At 41.3% G+C, this 19193-nt stretch overlaps 1 protein-coding gene across 8 annotated transcripts in view; it reads right to left on the reverse strand.

Moving 5' to 3' along the window:
- Positions 1-19193, reverse strand: part of CES5A (carboxylesterase 5A) — a 372636-nt gene that overhangs the window by 180832 nt on the left and 172611 nt on the right. For 6 of the 8 annotated variants that reach the window (XM_070061935.1, XM_070061940.1, XM_070061939.1 and 3 more), the window contains one exon: positions 14350-14498. The exons of the other annotated variants lie outside the window; for them this stretch is intronic. The gene's annotated coding sequence lies outside the window, so the exon portion shown is untranslated. The remainder of the gene's footprint in view (positions 1-14349; positions 14499-19193) is intronic. 8 annotated transcript variants of the gene reach the window in all.

Below are 19193 nucleotides of genomic sequence, written 5' to 3' on the forward strand. Positions count from 1 at the left end.
TGGACTGTCTCTTTGATGTTGAGTTTCGAAAGTCCCTGTATAGTATATTCTAGATACTAATTCTGTTTTGAATTTGTGGTTGCAATTACTTTCTATTCATCTTCTTGAAAGACTCTCTTAGAATTTTTAATGTTAATTATCTAATTTACCAGTATTTTTATGAATTATGCTTTTGTCTAAGAACTCTGCCTAACTAGCTTCCTGAAAATTTTCTCATGTTTTATTCTGAAAATATTATAGTTTTACATTGTATATCTGAGTTCATTATCCACATCAGGTTAATTTTTATATAAGATATGAGACTTAAAGCAAGGTTCTTTTTTCTTAATCTATTGATATTGTTTTTCATTTTAGCTGAAAGGCAGAGAGACAGAGAGACAGAGAAGAGAGATATCAATAGATAACAGGGCTGGGCCGGGTCAAAGCCAAGAGACCTGAATTTCATCTGAGTCTCCCAAATGGGTGGCAGGGACCCAAGTATTTGAATCTTCACCTGATGTCTTCCAGGGTATGCTTTAGCAGGAAACTAGATCCAAAGCAGAGCAGCCAGGACTTGAACCAGGCTTATATGGGATGCAGGCATCCCAAGTAGCAACTTAAAGCCTATGCCAAAGTCCGCCCCTTCCTATTGATATTTAAATTGTTCCAGTTCCCTTTGTCAAAAAAAAAAAAAAAAAAAGCTACCTTTTCTCTACTGAGTTGTTTTTGCACCTTTGCCAAAAATGAGTTGGGCATATGTGTGCAGTTCTATTTCTGGGTTTTCTATTCTGCTCTGCAGATCTATGTGTTTATCCCTCTGCCAACATAATTAAGATGCAATCTTAATTACTATAGCTATATTACAAGTTTTGAAATTGAGTCAACTAGTTCCTCCTGCTTTACTTTTCCTTTTCAAGATTGTTTTAGCTCTCATCATTCCTTTTCCTTTTCATACATAGTTTGGAATATGCTTGTCTGTCTCTACAAAAACCCTTCAGAGAGGGTCAGGCACTGTGGTGCAGCAGGTTAGGCCATGGCCTGGGTGCCAGCTCAAGTCCCAGCCACCCCAGTTCTGATCCAGCTCCCTGTTAACATGCCTGGGAAAGTAGCAGAGGTTGGCCCAAGGGCTTGGACTCCTGCACTCCAGTGGGAGACTCAGAAGAAGCTCCTGGCTTCTGGCTTCAACCTGGCCCAGCCCTGGCCTTTGTGGCCATCCGGGTAGTGAACCAGCAGATAGAAAATCTCTCTCTCTCTCTCTCTCTCTCCCTCTCCCTCTCCTGTTCTCTCTCTATAAGTCTACCTTTCAAATAAATAAATAAATCTTAAAAAAAAATCCTTCAGAGACATTGACAGGAATTTTGTTAAGCCTGTATATCCACTCGGAGAGCAATGATATCTTGTTTATGTTGGGTTTTTCAATCCATGAATATATCCTTCTACATTCATTCAGGGGTGGAGAACATCTGGCCTGCAGACCATAGAATGCCCACAAAATCACTTGGCCTGGTCGTGTCAAGGCAACCTCAGGTGGGACTTGAAATTCAACAATTGATCATAATGAAAGGACTAAGAGTCAAAGGGAGCACATAAACAAGTCTAGTATGTGCTAACACTAACCGATAGAATAAATAAAGGGGAGAGTGATCCAACATGGGAAGTGAGATACTCAGCAGACTCATAGAATGGCAGATGTCCTAAATAGCACTCTGGCCTCAGAATCAGCCCTAAAGGCACTCGGATCTGGCTGAAAAGCCCATGAGAGTATTTCAGGCATGGAAAGCCAAGACACTCTGGCAAAAAGATCTCTGTGAGATCCCAGTGGAAAGAACAGGTCTTCAAAGAGGGAGGTGCCTTTCTCTGAAGGGAGGAGAGAACCTCCACTTTGACTATGACCTTGTCTAAACAAGATAAGAGTCGGAGAACTCAAGGGGCTTCCATAGCCTTGGAAACTCATGACTGGTGCATAGGGAGATTACTGATGCCATAAACAGGAGTGTCAATTTGTAAAGTCAACAACAGGAGTCACTGTGCACTTACTCCTCATGTAGGATCTCTGTCCTTAATGTGCTGTACACTGAGGCTTAATGCTATAACGAGTACTCAAACAGTATATTTCACTTTGTGTTTCTATGGGGGTGCAAACTGTTGAAATCTTTACTTAATGTACACTAAACTGATCTTCTGTTAAAAAAAAAAAAAAAAGAAAAGAAACTATCAATTCCCAACTTGACTCTCACTGGGATTAAACATGACAATAGGTCTGATCTGATTTCATCATCATTTAAAAAAAAAATCATCTATTATTTTTCACTTTATGTTTCTGTGTGGGAACAAACTGTTGAAATCCTTACTTAAGGTATACTAAGCTGATCTTCTGTATACTAAGATAATCGAAAATGAATCTTGATGTGAATGGAAGGGGAGAGGGAGTGGGAAAGGGGAGGGTGGTGGGTGGGAGGGACGGTATTGGGGGGAAAGCCATTGTAACCCATGAGACGTACTTTGGAAATTTATATTCATTAAATAAAAGATAAAAAAAAAATAAAAATACAAAAAAAAAAAAAAATCTATAGCAGACTAATTTTTTTTTTTTTTTGACAGGCAGAGTTAGACAGTGAGAGATAGAGAGACAGAGAGAAAGGTCTTCCTTCCATTGGTTCACCCCCCAGATGGCTGCTGCAGCCGGCGCACTGCACCAATCCGAAGCCAGGAGCCAGGTGCTTCCTCCTGGCCTCCCATGCAGGTGCAGGGCCCAAGTACTTGGGCCATCCTCCACTGCCTTCTCAGGCCACAGCAGAGAGCTGGACTGGAAGAGGAGGAACCGGGACAGAATCCGGCGCCCCAACCAGGACTAGAACCCGGAGTGCTGGCGCCACAGGCAGAGGATTAGCCAAGTGAGCTGTGGCGCCGGTCAGCAGGCTAGTTTTTAAGTTGATCATTTTGTATGGCCCACAAATGATGGTATAAATATCCAAATAGCTCTTGGCAGAAAAAAAAAAAAATGTTCCCCACACTTGATTCTGCATCAGTGTTTTGTATATTCAGTATTTTATAACGCTCAGAATAAAAGTACTGTACATGTTTTGTTACATTTTTACTAAAGTATTTTGTTTTCTGAGTGATTGTAAATTGTTTGTATTTCTAATTTCTATGTCCATGTGTACATTTCTAGAATAGAAAAATTTAACTGATTTTTATGTTTATCATCTTTTCTTTTTTTTTTTTTTGATAGGCAGAGTGGACAGTGAGAGAGAGACAGAGAGAAAGGTCTTCCTTTTGCCGTTGGTTTACCCTCCAACGGCCGCCACAGCCGGCACACTGCGCTGATCCGATGGCAGGAGCCAGGTGCTTCTCCTGGTCTCCCATGGGGTGCAGGGCCCAAGCACTTGGGCCATCCTCCACTGCACTCCCTGGCCACAGCAGAGAGCTGGCCTGGAAGAGGGGCAACCGGGACAGAATCCGGCGCCCCAACCAGGACTAGAACCCAGGGTGCCGGCGCCGCAAGGCGGAGGATTAGCCTAGTGAGCCACGGCGCCGGCTGTTTATCATCCCTTATAATATTGCTTAGATCACGTATTAGTTCTAGGAGTTTTGTTTTTTGTTTTATTTTCTGTAGATTGCTTAAGATTGTCCATGTTGACAATCACATCATCTGCCAATAAAGTCACTTTCATATGTTCCTTCCTGATATGTCTCCTTTTGTTTTCTCTACATGACTTATTGCATTTGTACAAGTTTCCAGCTCCATAATAAATGGGGACAAGTTTGGACATCCTTACTTCATCCCCAGTCTTAGGGAGAAAAAAATTCAGTCGTTCATCATTAAATATAATTTCAGCTACAACATTTTGATAGATGCTATTTATCAAGTTCAAATTCCCCTGTAGTTCTGGTTTGCTGAGGATTTTTAACATGAATTTCGCCAAATATTTTTTCTTTATTAATACTATTTTGTAATTGTCAATTTTGAAATTGCCTAATTTCTTCTTTAGACTGCTAAAATGGTAGATGATACTGATTTTCAGATACTGAACTAGACTTTCATTCTTTTACTAAATCCCTCATGGTCATAATGTATAGTTATTTTTATATAGAGTTGAATTTTATCTGCTAATCTGTGTTAGGAAATTTATACATATATACCTATATGAGAGATATTAACCTATAGTTTTATTGTTGTGTACTCTCTATTTGATTTGCTTGTCAAGTTAATCTTAATTTTATAAAATGAAATACGAAGTATTATCTCCTCTTCTGTTGTCTAGGAAAGATTTATAGAATTAGTATTAATTTTTTTAAACTTTTTTTTCTTTTTTAAACATTTGATAAATTCTTTAATGAGATGCTGATTAATTCTCCAATGAAACCATCTAAATATAAAGACTTTTTTGGGGAGAGTTAAAAATTATATAATTAATTGTCTCAATAGTTAGAAGACTATTCAAATGGTCTATTTAGGATTAGATATGTGGGGCCAGCACTGTGGCGCAGTGGGTTAATGACCTGGCCTGAAGCGCCGGCATCCCATATGGGTGTTGGTTCCAGACCCAGCTGCTCCACTTTCAATCCAGCTCTCTGCTATGGCCCGGGAAAACAGTGGAAGATGGCCCAAGTCTTTGGGCCCCTGTACCCAGGTGGGAGACCCAGAAGACGCTCCTGGCTCCTGGCTTTGGATTGGCGGAGCTCCGGCCCTTGCGGCCATTTGGGAAGTGAACCATCAGATGGAAGATCTGTCTTTCTTTCTCTCTGCCTCTCCTCTCTCTCTGTAACTCTGACTTTCAAATAAAATAAATAAATCTTTTTTAAAAAAAAAGGATTAGATATGTAGTGCTAATTTATGTTTTTCAAGGAATTGACCCATACCATCTCAGTTGTTAACTTTTAACATGTAAAATTGTATGTAGGATTCTCTTATTATTGTTTTTATATCAGCAGAGTCTGTAGTAGTACGCTATTTCGTTCATGATGTTGACCATTTGTATTTTCTCCCTTTTTTCTCTTTCACTCTGCTAGAAGTTTGTTAATCATATTGATTTGTGCAAAGAACCAGTTGTTTCATTGATTTTCTCTATTTTTTAGTCCATTGATATTATCTTTTATCTTTATTATTTCTTTCTTCTTGTTTGATTTAGGTTTATTTTCCTTTTCTTATTTTAGGATACTGAGGTGTTTATATTATTTAAGATTTTCATCTTTTCTAGTGTATGTATTTAGTGGTATACATTTCTTTCTCAGCATTGCTTTAGTTGTTTCTCACAGATTTTCATATATTGCATTTCAGTTTTCATGTAGCTTATTAAATTTTAAAATTTTCCTGGGGCCAGCATTGTGGGTAATGGGTAGAGCCGCCACCTGCAGTGCCGGCATCCCATGTGGGTGCCAGTTCAACACTCGGCTGCTCCACTTCTGATCCAGCTCTCTGCTATGGCCTGGGAAAGCAGTAGAAGATGGCCCAACTGCTTGGGCCCCTGCACCTGCAGGGGAGACCTGGAAGAAGCTCCTGGCTCCTGGCTTCAGATCAGCTCAGTTCCAGCCATTGTGGCCATTTGGGAGAGTGAGGCAGTAGATGGAAGACTTCTCTCTCTCTCTTTGCTTCTGCCTCTTTGTAATTCTGCCTTTCAAATAAATAAATCTTAAAAAAATTCCTTTTTGATTATGTCTTTTACACATGGATTATACAGAAGTGTGCTGTTTAGTGTTCAAGTGTTCAAAGGTTTTCCTGTAATTTTTCTGTTACTGGTTTTTAGTTTGGTTTCACTGTGAGCAGAGGATATACTTAGTACAATTTCACTTCATTCACATTTGTTGAAGTTTGTTTTATGATCCAGGATGATGTGTATTATGGCTTGTGTTTATGGATCCTTAGAATCAATGCATATTCTGCTATTTTTGGATGGAAGAGTCTGCAAATGTTGATTAGGTCCTGTTGGTTGATGCTGTTATTAAACTCTCCTAAATCCTTGCTTATTTTTTGCCTGGTTGTTCCATAAATTATTGACAGACTGATGATTAAGACACCCATTGTAATTGTGGGTTTATCTATTCCTCTTTTCAATTTTGCCAGTTTTTGCTTCACTTACTTTACAGCTCCTTTATTTGATGCATGTGTATTTAGGATTGCTTTGACTTATTTCTTGGAGGTTTGACCTTTTCAAGATTATATAATGTTCCTGTCTATTTTACTTGAAATTAATATAGCCACTCCTGTTTTTATTTGATTTTGTTTGCATGACACATGTTTTTCCATTATTTTAATTTCAATCTTCCTATATCATCATATTTAAAATGACCTTCTTGTAGATAACAATAGTTAGGATAAATTTTTAATCCACTCTATTAATCTCTTCCTTTTATCTCAGCTATTTTAGACCATTTACATTTAATGTGATTTTTCATATATCATGACTTGAGTCTGACATTTTGTTTTTTGTTATGTTCTATTTTCTGGTTCTCTGTTTTCTTCTTCCTGCCTTCTTTTCTTTTGCCTAACTTCCTTCCTGTCTTCTTTCCATCCTTAAATAAATTTCAGAATTCCATTGTCATTTATCCATAATGCTTTTGTGTATACTTTTTTGGTATAGCTTTACACTTAGTAGCTATTTTAAATATTACCTTACATGTACACAACATGTCAGAGTCTAACAGTATTGTCATTTGAAAGTACTAATTCTCCACTAGACCTTCTTTAACATCACATCAGCAGGAAGATAAAATCTCACTTAGTCTAGGTAGAGGTAGAAGTTTAAGCCCCCAGATTCCACAAGTGGGCTCAGTTGACTCTACAGTTACAAGAGGGATAAAGAAAAGGAGCTACTTGTGAGCTCATGGGAATGTAAGTTCCAGTTCTCTATTTGACTTTATCTGACACTGCCCCAGGGATGTTGGATGCTCTATTACAGGTTCAAGAGCGTGGAAGTCAAGGCTCCCTCTCAGTCTCTGTTGGTGCTGGTAGTGAAGGAACAAGCTTCTCCAGTAGCATTCAGCTACAGTAAAATAGTTACTATCTCAATTTTCTGTGTTGCAATGCTATTCCTTTTCCCAGAACGTTGGTCAGAGAGAGCAAGTTTTTATTAGGGTTTAGTTTCTCTGTGTTTCTGGGTTGCTAACTCCTTCAATTCCAAGTCTAGGATATATGATATAAAAAGAAAACCCAAAAAATTCATCTTTAATGGAAAGGGTCTGAAGTAAAATTAATACACTCCTTGCCCAAATCATTTCCGCTTTTCAGAATCTTTTTCTGCTTGTGTTATGTATAATGTCCATGTTTTTATAAAGTACATCTACTCCATCTTCCCAGAGATATGAATCACTAACAGTATGCCTTTAAAATCTGAATTTGTCACCAATATTTAAAATCAGAATATTTCAAATGAGAATCCAAAGATCTTACTTCTCTTGAAAAAACTGAAATCTCTGGAAATATTGTTCTCTCAGTTCAAAATGAAAACAAATGGCAGTTTCATTTTCTAATGTGGTAGCCCACTGGTCACACATAGCTATATAAGTTTAAATTAAAACTAAATGGGAGGCCGGCACCACGACTTAATAGGCTAATCCTCCGCCTGCAGCGCCAGCACTCCGGGTTCTAGTCCTGGTCGGGGTGCCAGATTCTGGCCCGGTCGCTCCTCTTCCTGTCCAGTTCTCTGCTGTGGCCCGGGAGTGCAGTGGAGGATGGCCCAAGTGCTTGGGCCCTGCACCCGCATGGGAAACCAGGAGAAGCACCTGGTTCTTGGCTTCGGATCAGCGCAGTGCACCGGCCACAGCATGCCTGCCGTGGTGGCCACTGGGGGTGAACCAACAGAAGGAAGACCTTTCTCTGTCTCTCTCTTTCACTGTCCACTCTGCCTGTCAAAAAATAAAAAAAAATTTAAAAAAATTAAAAAAACTAAATGGGGGCCAGCGCTGTGGCTTAACAGATAAAGCCACCACCTGCAGTGCCAGCATCCCATATGGGCACTGGTTAGAGACCTGGCTGCTCCACTTCTGATCCAGCTCTCTACTATGGCCTGGGAAAGTGGTAGAGGATGGCTCAAGTCCTTGGGCCCCTGAACCTGCATGGGAGACCCAGAGGAAATTCTTGGCTTCTGACTTCAGATCAGCCCAGCTCCAGCTGTTGTGGCCATCTGGGAGTAAACCAGTGGATAGAAGACACACACACACTCTCTCTCTCTCTCTCTCCCTCTCCCTCTCTCTTTTTTTTTAATTTCACACAGATTTTATTATAACAAATATACAGGAATTTATTTTAAGTAGTCATTTAATGCTGTTGTGGGGACAGGAAGGTCAGAAATCCATAGGGCAGACTAGTAGCAGGCTGAAAAACTCAGGTTAGGGTTAATGTTACCATCATCAGGCTGGAAACACAAGCAGAATATCTACATCACAATCTTTTAAAAATATTTATTTATTTGAAAGGCAGAGTTACAGAGAGCAGAGGCAGAGAGAGAGAGAGAGAGAGAGCTTCCTTTGCTGGTTCACTCCAGAAATGGCCACGACAGCTGGAGCTGGGCCGATCCTAAGCCAAGATCCATGATCCAGGAGTCCTCTGGGTCTCCTATGTGGGTGCAGGGACCCAAGGACTTGGGCCATCTTCTGCTGCTTTCCCAGGCCATAGCAGAGAGCTGGATCAGAAGTGGAGCAACCATCTCTCTCTCTCTCTCTCTCTCTCTCTCTCTCTCTCTCCCCCTCTGCCTTTCAAATAAATAAATAAATTTTTTTTTAAATTCAATGAAATTTTCAATTCCCCAGCCACTGCAGCCATATATGACTAGTACATGTATTAAACATTGCAAATACAGAACATTTCCATCATTGAAGAAAAGTACTGTTGTACAGAACTGGGCTTCAGCATAATAGTATAATGGGAGCAGATATGCTCCAGTTTGTCAGTTCCCCAGAACTTGATAATATATTAAGCCATGTCACTTATTAACTTAACTTTCTGACAAATTTGTATTTACAATCATTGGCTTAAAGGGTAAAAAGAATTTCTGACATGCAGAGCTATGAGGTAGCTATGAGATAGATAGAGAAATCACAGGAGCAATGAGACAGAGGTAGGAGAAGCTATGTCTTAGAAATTAAATGAATTGAGTTTAGCTAGAGTAGAAGAACAAGTAGGGGAGGAAAGTAACATAGAGATTAAAGATTCACAGAACAAAGGGTCCACTTCACCTAAATCTAGTTGTGCAACCAGGATAAAAGATTAATCTCTACTCTACAGTTCTCACCAACCCCACTGTGGACCTCTTCCCCTCTATTCTCTGTGTTCCAGCTATGTTGGCTTTCTTTCAGTATCTTGGATGTTCTAAGGGACTTTCTTCTTCAGGACCTTCACACTGCCAATGTCTCTGTCTTTTGACCACTCTCCAAGCAGAGTTTCAACCCCACATGCTGAGTCAACCCCACTTAGTCTATAGACTCCAGGGAATCTGACTTCAGCTTCAATCAGTTGAGGTCCATTAACACTGACAGCACCAGATTCAAGTTCATAGCACTTATTACAGTGTAAATTCATTAACTGAGTAGGTGCTCCCTCATTTAATGAGTTCCATGAGAGCCACGACCAGGTCTGTCTTGTCTACTGTTATATACTCTGGACTAGCAGATTGCCTGGCACAAACTGAACACCAAAGAAAACACTGGTTGCCAAAGGTATGAAAGTTCTTCCAACCTTAGTTGTTGCAACACTTGGGAGCAATAGTAATGATTGTCCTTGCAGTAGGATTATTAAACACAGTAGGATTATTAAACATGATATATTATTTTAAAATGTTAAGACTGAAAAGCTATAAACAGTTTTATTATCAAAAAAGAAACATACTTGTTAAACAGCTACCAACCATGAAACTCTGGTGACCTTGTTATAAACACACTCCAGAAATCAGGAGCTAAAGTGTAAGCTGAGTCCTTGGAGTTGTTAGAAAGTGGCTGGCCAGTGTGGCTGTGTGTTTTGTCCTTGTAACGTCCAGTTGATTACTGGATGTTTTGCTTGGCTCTTGTCTTGAAGTTCAGTGTATTTTAATCTAAAGCTTGATGAATTTAATTCTAGCTAGAAGTACATTTTTACATCTTAGCTAATCACCTCCACATCAATCACAGACTACCAAAGCTCTGGGCCTCAGTTTCCCCATCTGATAAATGAGAATAATAATTGCTGTTTCCTTTTAATTTGCAGGTTTCTAAAGATCATCTGAGATAGTTAATGAGAACACAACTGACAAATTATAGTGTATGGTGCAAATGTGGGGTATTCTCATTTGGAAGTAGTATTTTAGGCTTTTTGCCCCAAGGTGCTGTGTTTGCAGAGATGAGAGGATTGATCAAAGGCTAACAGAGGACTTGCCTTAAAAACTGTTCAATCTTGGTGGTACTGGAAGAATTCTGAATGTTGACCTCAACAAGACCAGGAAAATATGAAATTTAATGCAAGTTTCATTAGAGCTACTTCAGAATTTTCAGACCCTGCCTGGGGAGGCCTTGGAGTAGTAACTAACTCAACCCCTAATCAAGCACCCCTAATCAAGCACAAGATACTTTTGCTCCACCACCTGTAGCTAAGAACAATCTCAGGAGGAGTGGGTCAGTTGAGCCCCATGCTGAAGCATAGCCTTTTATCCCACCTCAGCATCCCTGCCCCAGCCGAGGACAAGGTGCAGCAGGCATATCGATAGCATTCATCTCTCAGTACAGCAGAGGGCAGTGGTGCCCTCATCTTGGTCCACACCCAATCCCAGTCTAGAGGGACTGGTCTTTCTGGATGTGTATACAGGGCATGGGTTGGGCCCTCTGACACCTGGATTAGTTCTGCCAATCTTCGTCTTTCCCAATCCCAGTGACCAACCCCCCAAGCCAAAATACTCACACACAGGCACAGGGACACAGATATACACATACACAACCACACACATGCATGCACATACACACATACATACAGCAGTTTTCCAAATTAACCCCTACAAACTTCTGTGGTGTAAGCCATTTAACACCTACAATGAACAAAAGAAAGAAAGAAAAGAAAAGGATTATTGCCAAATGTTGGGAAGCCTGGAATTTTCTTTTAACTAAGGGAAGAGACAAATTAATTTCACCAGGCAACAGCAATGGGTGTGATCTAGTGACTAGGGTGCTGCTGTCAGGATTCAAAGCACCCAGTTGGATTCCCAGATCTGCCACTGTTTGATGTGACCTAAGGCATGTCCCTGATGTCCCCATGCTCTAATAGCCTCCAATGTGAAATAAGGACATTGGTGTCAACATTCAGCATATGCGCTAATGTCCCTGGCTCCGTGCGTCCCTGCTTCCTTCATCCTCTTAATAGCCAATAGGGCCAAGGTCCTGACTCCCTGCTTGTCTCCGAGAAACAACAAAGGAGCTCAAGTGCAGGAAGCCAGCTGAGCTAGGGGAGCTCCCTTCCCCCCTCCTGTCAGTACTTAAAATGAGTTTAGGTACCAGTGGGATGCAGGGCATGGCTTTAAGGTATATGGGTTTATTTGACTAAATTAGAAATCAGGAAAGAGGTCAAAAAGAAAGTCAGACGGCGATTTTAAATGGAACTGAATTCATTTTGTCTCTCACCTTGTGTAGGTGGGATCCCATAGGAGTTTCTGGAGGGATTTGGAGCTGGGGTGTTAAAACCTGTGGCTTTTTTGCTCTAGGAAATAGGTTTTAGAAGGATGGGCTTGGGAAGCAAGGTCAGATTTCAGCAAAATTATGAGGTCAGTGACATTTCTGTTCTGGCTTCCTCCCTCCCATTGAGGGCACCTTCGTGACCCATTTTCAGGGAAGCCATCTAATGGCTTTGTGACAGACCCAACTCCCTCCTGACTGCTCCCAGCCTCACTCTTCCCACCCCCACAAAATTGCCCTGGTTATGTCTAGGTCTCTAGATGTCACCTGATTTCAATGAAGGGAAATGCCTTTGGGCTTCTAAAAGCTACTGAATTTCAACAAAATAGGTATTAGGGGCCAGAACTATGCTAGGAGACAAAATAGGATATGTCCCTACCCACAAGGTCAGTTACATAGGGGACTCTTGAGTGTGTCCCTTTCTGCCTTCATTCTCTGACAGCTCAAGGCAGTGAACTTCACCACTTCAGGTGGACTTGAGATCCAAGTTGGCTTTCTGCCTGCCCTTCAACAATCCAGCAGTAATCCAGGAGAAGCGAGCGTCCTGCCAATGTCCATTCTCCATCATCTTCACATATTGAATTGAACATCTGAGCCTAGGAGCTCACCATGTCTCCTCCATTTCCGATCACTGGGTTCAAATGTCCTATTTCTTGATAATGCATTTTGAAATCTGTTTTCTTTCTTCTCCAGAAGAATTGTGTAAAATGTGTAAAATGACCATTTCTTAAAAATCAAAGCATTTCCAAGAGAATTTGCCAATTTGTTGACTTATTAAAAATAATAGTATAATAAGGGAAGAGATGGTTTGGACACCGTAGGAGGCAATGAATTCTTCACAGGATTTTAACTTTCAAAGCACAGTACCCTAGTGTGACAGAGCAATAATGTGCTCCTCTGTTTCACAATGGAAACCACGGAAGTTTCCCTTGTCACCCAAAAGAACCACATAATCTTACTCCTTCACTGATGGAAGTTTTTTTTTGTTTTGTTTTGTTTTGTTTTTGTTGTTGTTGTTTGTTTGTTTTGACAGGCAGAGTGGACAGTGAGAGAGAGAGACAGAGAGAAAGGTCTTCCTTTTGCCATTGGTTCACCCTCCAATGGCCGCCACGGCCAGCGCACCACGCTGATCTGATGGCAGGAGCCAGGTACTTATCCTATGGGGTGCAGGGCCCAAGGACTTGGGCCATCCTCCACTGCACTCCCTGGCCATAGCAGAGAGCTGGCCTGGAAGAGGGGCAACCGGGACAGAATCCGGCGCCCCGACCAGGACTAGAACCCGGTGTGCCGGCGCCGCAAATCGGAGGATTAGCCTAGTGAGCCGCGGCGGCGGCACTACTGATGGAAGTTTGAGGGTGGTACTTTGTTTACACAGTTCGTGTCCTTGATCATTTCCAGGTCACCGCTTTAAGTATCCTTAGGTGTGGCCAGGAGGACTGGCTCTACCCCATGCATGTTAACGGGAAGAACCTGGAATGCCAAGCTTTTCATCAGTGTTCCATACAAAGGGTGCACCAGACATCAGGAGAGCAATTCTAGTTCCAACCCTGCTGCTGCCTCTGCTGGGACCAGAGCCAAGTACTTTCCCTCTCCAGCTCTGAATTTTTTCATTTATAAAATTATGACCTTGGCTTGAAGTGGACGCTCTTGAAACAATCCTGGTCTGTAGACCTTTAAGGTCTTGCTGAATTAAGGAAACCTGGGGGCTATGTAGTGAGGGGTTTTTTTTTTTTAAGATTGATTAATTAATTTGAAAGGCAGAGTGTCAGAGAGGGAGAGAGATCTCCGATCCTCTGGTTCACATCCCAAATGCCCACAATATTTAGTTCATTTGGACTCCCATATTGGTGGCAGGGACCCAAGTGCTTGGGCCATCATTTGCTGCCTGCTCAGTCACATTAGCAAAAAGTTGGATCAGAAGTGGAGCAGCCACAGCTGGAGCTGGTGCTCTGACAAGGGATGCTAGAGTTCCAAGCAGTGGTTACCTTGCTGTCCCACAATGCCACCCCCATGACTTCTTAAAGACTATGTCAGTCTTAAGAATCATCTTTTATCTTGATATCAGGTCTTTTACTATAGGTAATATTGAAACTTTATTTTCATTTTTAAAAATTTAACAATACTGCAAAAATTATAGTTGATGTTTGTTTTGTTTTTATTATCTTACGTTGGCAAAATAAAAGTTGAAAAAAACAGTTAACTCTATCATTCTTCGAATTATCTTTTGAATTATACTGGTGTGCAAAATGTGAAGGACTTGGAACTACTAGGCTGAATGCTTTCTAAGCTCCCTTCAAGCTCACATTCTCACTGTGTCTGGCTGTGGTACCTGCAGTGGTCCATCACCACCCTAAGAAAAAGAGTAGTGCATTGCCAATGTTTCAGTGGTCTTCAGATAAAGCTGCTCCTTGATTCACATGGCAATTTTCACAGATTATTGATCCACAGAATACTCAGGTCAAATAAATGTAATCTGAGTCTCCAGAAGTACAGGCCAGGTGTGGGCACATTTTAAAACTCCCTAGGTAATGAAGCAAATGTGCAACCAAGAATGGAATCCCTGATTAAGACATCCACAGACCTGACTATGCTATACTCTAGATTTACTAAATCAGATTCCTATGCTACACTCTAGATTTACTAAATCATAAACTTTAGGGCCCAAGGAATTGATATTTCAAAAGCTTCCCAAATAAGTCTATAAACCAATCTACTTTTGTCAGACCTCTGATTCATACTCACACATCACAGGTAGCTGTTACACTTTATAAGTTGAGAGATCTCAAGAAGGCTCACTGTTCTTCCATGCATCTTCATGACACAAGGCTCACATCTGAAGTGTCAATATTCAGGAGTCATTCATTTCCCCATGGCATCCTCCATTGGAATATCTGTTGGGGAGACCAATGACTTCATGTAATCTCTTATCTGAGGCATCCCTGAATTCACCAAATTGGAGGAGGGATGTGTAGGTGATGCCAAAAGAGGCAGGAAAGTATCAGGCTCCTCTGAGCACTCCTTTGCCCTGCCTAGACCTGGATAGGTCACATATATGAGCTGCTTTTCAGGAGTGGTGGCCATGACGTAGACAATCCACACACCTTCTCTCATGGACCTCCAGGTCCCCCAGCACAATACAGCCAGGCCACTGGCCATGAAGGACATAAGTGGTTTCTCAGTGATGGTGTTCTGCATACCCAGAAGTGAAATGGTCAGCAAAGTTCAAATTGTTCTACAATTCACATTTTTATCAGCTTAAGCCTCCCTTTGAGTTGTTCAGAACTTTGTTTGCCACGTTCCTAACCAAAGCCCAAAGGAGGTGGAAATCTTCACAAAATTATATTCAATGTCCAAAGCCTTTTGCATGAATGAAGTGGTTGAGATAAGTAAGATCTATGATACAACAGATTAGAGAAAAATAAAAGCAAATAATTGCATCCAGATTACAATTATGTTTATGCTTTCAAATCTCCACAAAATCCTCATGAAAGCAGAGAGGGCTAGACTAACAGTCAAGAGGGAATGACTACACCCAAAAGGACTCCAATCCAAAGCAATAGACTAATAGGTCTTCCCTTCTTAGCCTAACCTCCCAGTCCCAAATTAGGAGATGGTTCTTGAGAGAAGGGAGTAATAGAGTAGAGGACAGTGACCTGACCCATGAGGGGATTAGCATAGACCTCATTCATTCATTTAATAAATTATAATGATAAGAACCAACATTTATTGAGCCCTATCTAATGAAAAGCACACTTTCAATCACTTTAAATGTATTATTTCACTTACTTCACTCAAGAATCCTTTAAGTTATGTGCCATAATTTGCTACATTAACCAAATTAGTTAATCTGGAAGGAAGACAGAAGTGTGTGTGTGTGTGTGTGTGTGTGTGTGTGTGTGTATAAGCAGGGGGAACAGAATGTGTTTCCATCTGCTAATTCATTCCCCAAATGAACCAGTTGTTCACAGAAGCCCCAGCTTGAGCCAAAGACAGGAATGAACTCAACCCAGATCTCCCATGTGAGTCCCAGGGACTCAACTTCTTGAACCATCCCTGTTGCCAGCAAGAGTCTGCATTAGCCAGAAGCTGTAATCAGGAGCCTGAGCCAGATATCAAACCCAAGCTTTCTGATATGAAACATGTGAGTCTTAACCAGCATCTTAACTGCTAGGCTAAATGTCCACCTCCATTAACTATATTTTAGGATGCATGTGCATATGTATAAAAAAGAAAGAGTGACAAACAGAGAGGGAGGGGGTAGTGCCAGACAAAAAGAGAGATCTTGCATTTACTGGTTCACTCCTCAAATACCTGCAACAGCCAGGGCTTGACCAGGCCAAATCCAGGAGCCAGGAATTCCATCTGAATCTCTCACATGGGCAGCAGGAACCCAAGCACTTTGGGGAGCATCTGCAGCCTCCCAGGTGCATTAGCAGGAAGCCAGATTGGAAACAGAGCAGCAGGGACCTGAACAGGCATTCTGATCTGGGATCCAGTATCCCAGGTCGCAGCTCAGCCCACTACCACTACTGCACAATACCCACTCCTTAGCTACATTTTGTAGAAAAAGAAACCAAGACACAGTTGGCTAAAGCACTAGTACACCAATATAAACCTATTAGAAATAGCCTTCAAACTTAGACAGCAGGGCTCCAGAACACATGCCCCAAGATGAATTAGATATTTTTGGATAAAATAGGGGATAGAATTGCAGAGTTCCAGGATGGGGAAGGGTTAAATTTGAGGCCAGGGAGGCAGTGGGATGGTGGTGGAAGGTGAATCCCACATTGACCCACCAGCATCCTTGAGAGCATGTTTTCCTCTCTCTAAGATATGAGGATGTTCTAAACATTTACTGAGACAATCTTAGCTCAAAAAGAATAAAAAACAGAGCCATGGACGGTAGATAGGAGTTTCTGTAAATGAGATGCAGGTTCAAAGAAGGGAAGAGTCCCCTAAAAAGGTTGAAATAGCAGTTTTGTCCTCTGTAATCTGGGGGGACCCACATAAAGCATTCTTCTCCATAATCTAGGAAGCTTACTTACAAATCATGACAGAGGGCCCAGAGTGAAACACAGGCATGGCTTACTCTCTTCTCGTCAATGAATTTTCCTTTAAACTATATATCCACTATCCAGACAAAAGGAATCAGATGCAACAGGGAGCTTGAGGAAAGGACTTTGCTGGTCATTTCAGCGTACATGTTCCCAACAGCCAACAGCATCAAATATTCATCCCCATCTAAAAGCAACCCTGCCAAGGTATCAGAAAAGTGCATTTACTAAATACCTAAACATCTGGACAGCAGCCCTTCCAGAGGAATCAGAGCCAGAGAGAGCAGAGCCAAAGCTCAAAGTGACAGTATAACTAGCTTAAGCAGATGAAAGGACAAAGATGGCCAGAAAACATTACTCCAGCCAGGCCTGCCACTGAGTGGAGTGAGTTGGTATGAGGAGAGCCTTGGCAACGAGTCCCTTGTTTACAGCAATTGCCTCAGCTTAAAACAAAATGTGTTGATGTCTCCATCTTGCTCCAAGGTCAAAAATGAACCTCCTGTTCTATCTATCCCAGTCGAAAGATCTGATTCTAGGCCACTCTTTGGGCTTGGCAAAGCACAGCCAACACCTTTTGCAATGTGTGGCACTTCTGTAGATTAACTTGGATCTGTTCCTGTAACAGTAATCAGCCTAGGACCCAATTCTCTTGGCTGAGCATTCTCTATAGCTCCCAGAGGCACCACCACCATGACCTTCCTCTCTCCCCTTTTCTCTCCTTCTCTCTCCCCACCCCTAAAAAAAAGCTATCATATATTTCTTTAAAACAAATATATTAGAAATAGTCTATCAGTTCCTCACAAATGTAAGCATAGTGCTGACCCAGATTTCTACTCTTAGGTGTATGCATACCCAAGACAACTGAAAATATATGCCCACAGAAACTGTATGAATGTTCATGGCAGCATTAGTCCATTATAATGGGTCAAAACTGGAACCATCCCAAGTGTTCACCAATGGATGAATAACAAAATGTGATAAATTTGTGCAATGGATACAAAGGATTGAAATACTGATATGTGCTACAACATTGATGAACCTAGAAAACATTATGGCAAATAAAAAAAGCTAGTTCCAAAAGACTATTTATTGTGTGAACCTATTTTTATGAAACACAAGGAACACACTGATTATGGAGACCAAAAAGTAGATTAGTGGTTGCTTAGAGTTAGGATAGGATGTAGAAAGTGACTATACAAGATTTCAAGGACAGAAAGATGTTCTAAAATTAGATTGTGATAGTGGTTGTACAATCTCATGAATTTAATAATAATAAAACACTGACTTGGGATAGGCATTTGTCATGAGGTTAAGACATTGCTCAGGATAACCACTTTCCATATTGGCAGAGTGCCTGGGTTCAAGTCCCAGCTCACTTTGGATTTCAACTTTCTTCTAATGCTCTGGGAATTAGCAAATGATGACTAAAGTACTTGGTTCCCTGCCATCTATGTGGAAGATCTAGATTAAGTTCTGAGCTCCTGGCTTCCAACTGGCTACTGCAGGCATTTAGGGAATGACCAGTGGATGAAAGATATATAAGTCTCTCTCTCTCTTCTCTCTCTCTCTCTCTCCCTTTCTCTCTCTCTCTCTCTCTCTCCTTCTCTCCTCCCTCCCTTTCCCTCTCTCTCTCTCTCTCCTTCTCTCCCTCTCTCCATCTCTCACTCCCAATAAATAAATAAAATTTAAAAGAACAAAAAACCCACATTGAATCATATATTTTATTTTTTTTTAAGATTTTTATTTATTTATTTCAGAGGTAGAGCTACAGACAGTGAGAGGGAGAGACAGAGAGAAAGGTCTTCCATCTGCTGGTCCACTCCCCAAATGGCTGCAACGGCTGGAGCTGCGCCAATCAGAAGCCAGGAGCCAGGAGCCTCCCACGGGTCTCCTAAGTGGGTGCAGGGGCCCAAGGACCTGGGCCATCCTCCACCGTCTTTCCAGGCCACAGCAGAGAGCTGGATGGGAAGAGGAGTAGCCAGGACTAGAACCAGTGCCCACATAGGATGCCGGCGCCACAGGTGGAGGGTTAACCTATGACACCACAGTGCTGGCCCCTGAATCAGATATTTTAAATGGGTATATCATATGATATATGAATCATATCTAACAAAGCTATTTTAAATATAGTATTTATTTAATTATGTGGTGTGTCTTAGTCTGTTTGTTCCTGCCATAACAGAAAATATGAGATGAGGTTGTTTATTTATAAAGAACAGAGATTGACCAGAGTCATGGTTTTAGAGGCTGGGAAGTTCAAGAGCATAATCCAGCTAGTGGCAAGAGCTTTTATGTCTCATCATCACATGATGGAAGGTGGAAAGGTGAGAGAGAGAGACAGGAAGAGACAGCCCAACTCATTTTTATAACAAATCCACTCTTGCTAAAACTAACAACTCTTGCAATAACAACATTGAACTCTTCATGAGCCCTCATGACCTAATCAACACTTAGTATGCTCCACCTCCCAGGATTAAGTTCTAACATATAAATTTTGGGGAACACATTCAAACCATAGAATCCTAAAATGAA

Source organism: Oryctolagus cuniculus, chromosome 18, assembly GCF_964237555.1.
Source record: "Oryctolagus cuniculus chromosome 18, mOryCun1.1, whole genome shotgun sequence".
NCBI classification, from domain to species: domain Eukaryota; kingdom Metazoa; phylum Chordata; class Mammalia; order Lagomorpha; family Leporidae; genus Oryctolagus; species Oryctolagus cuniculus.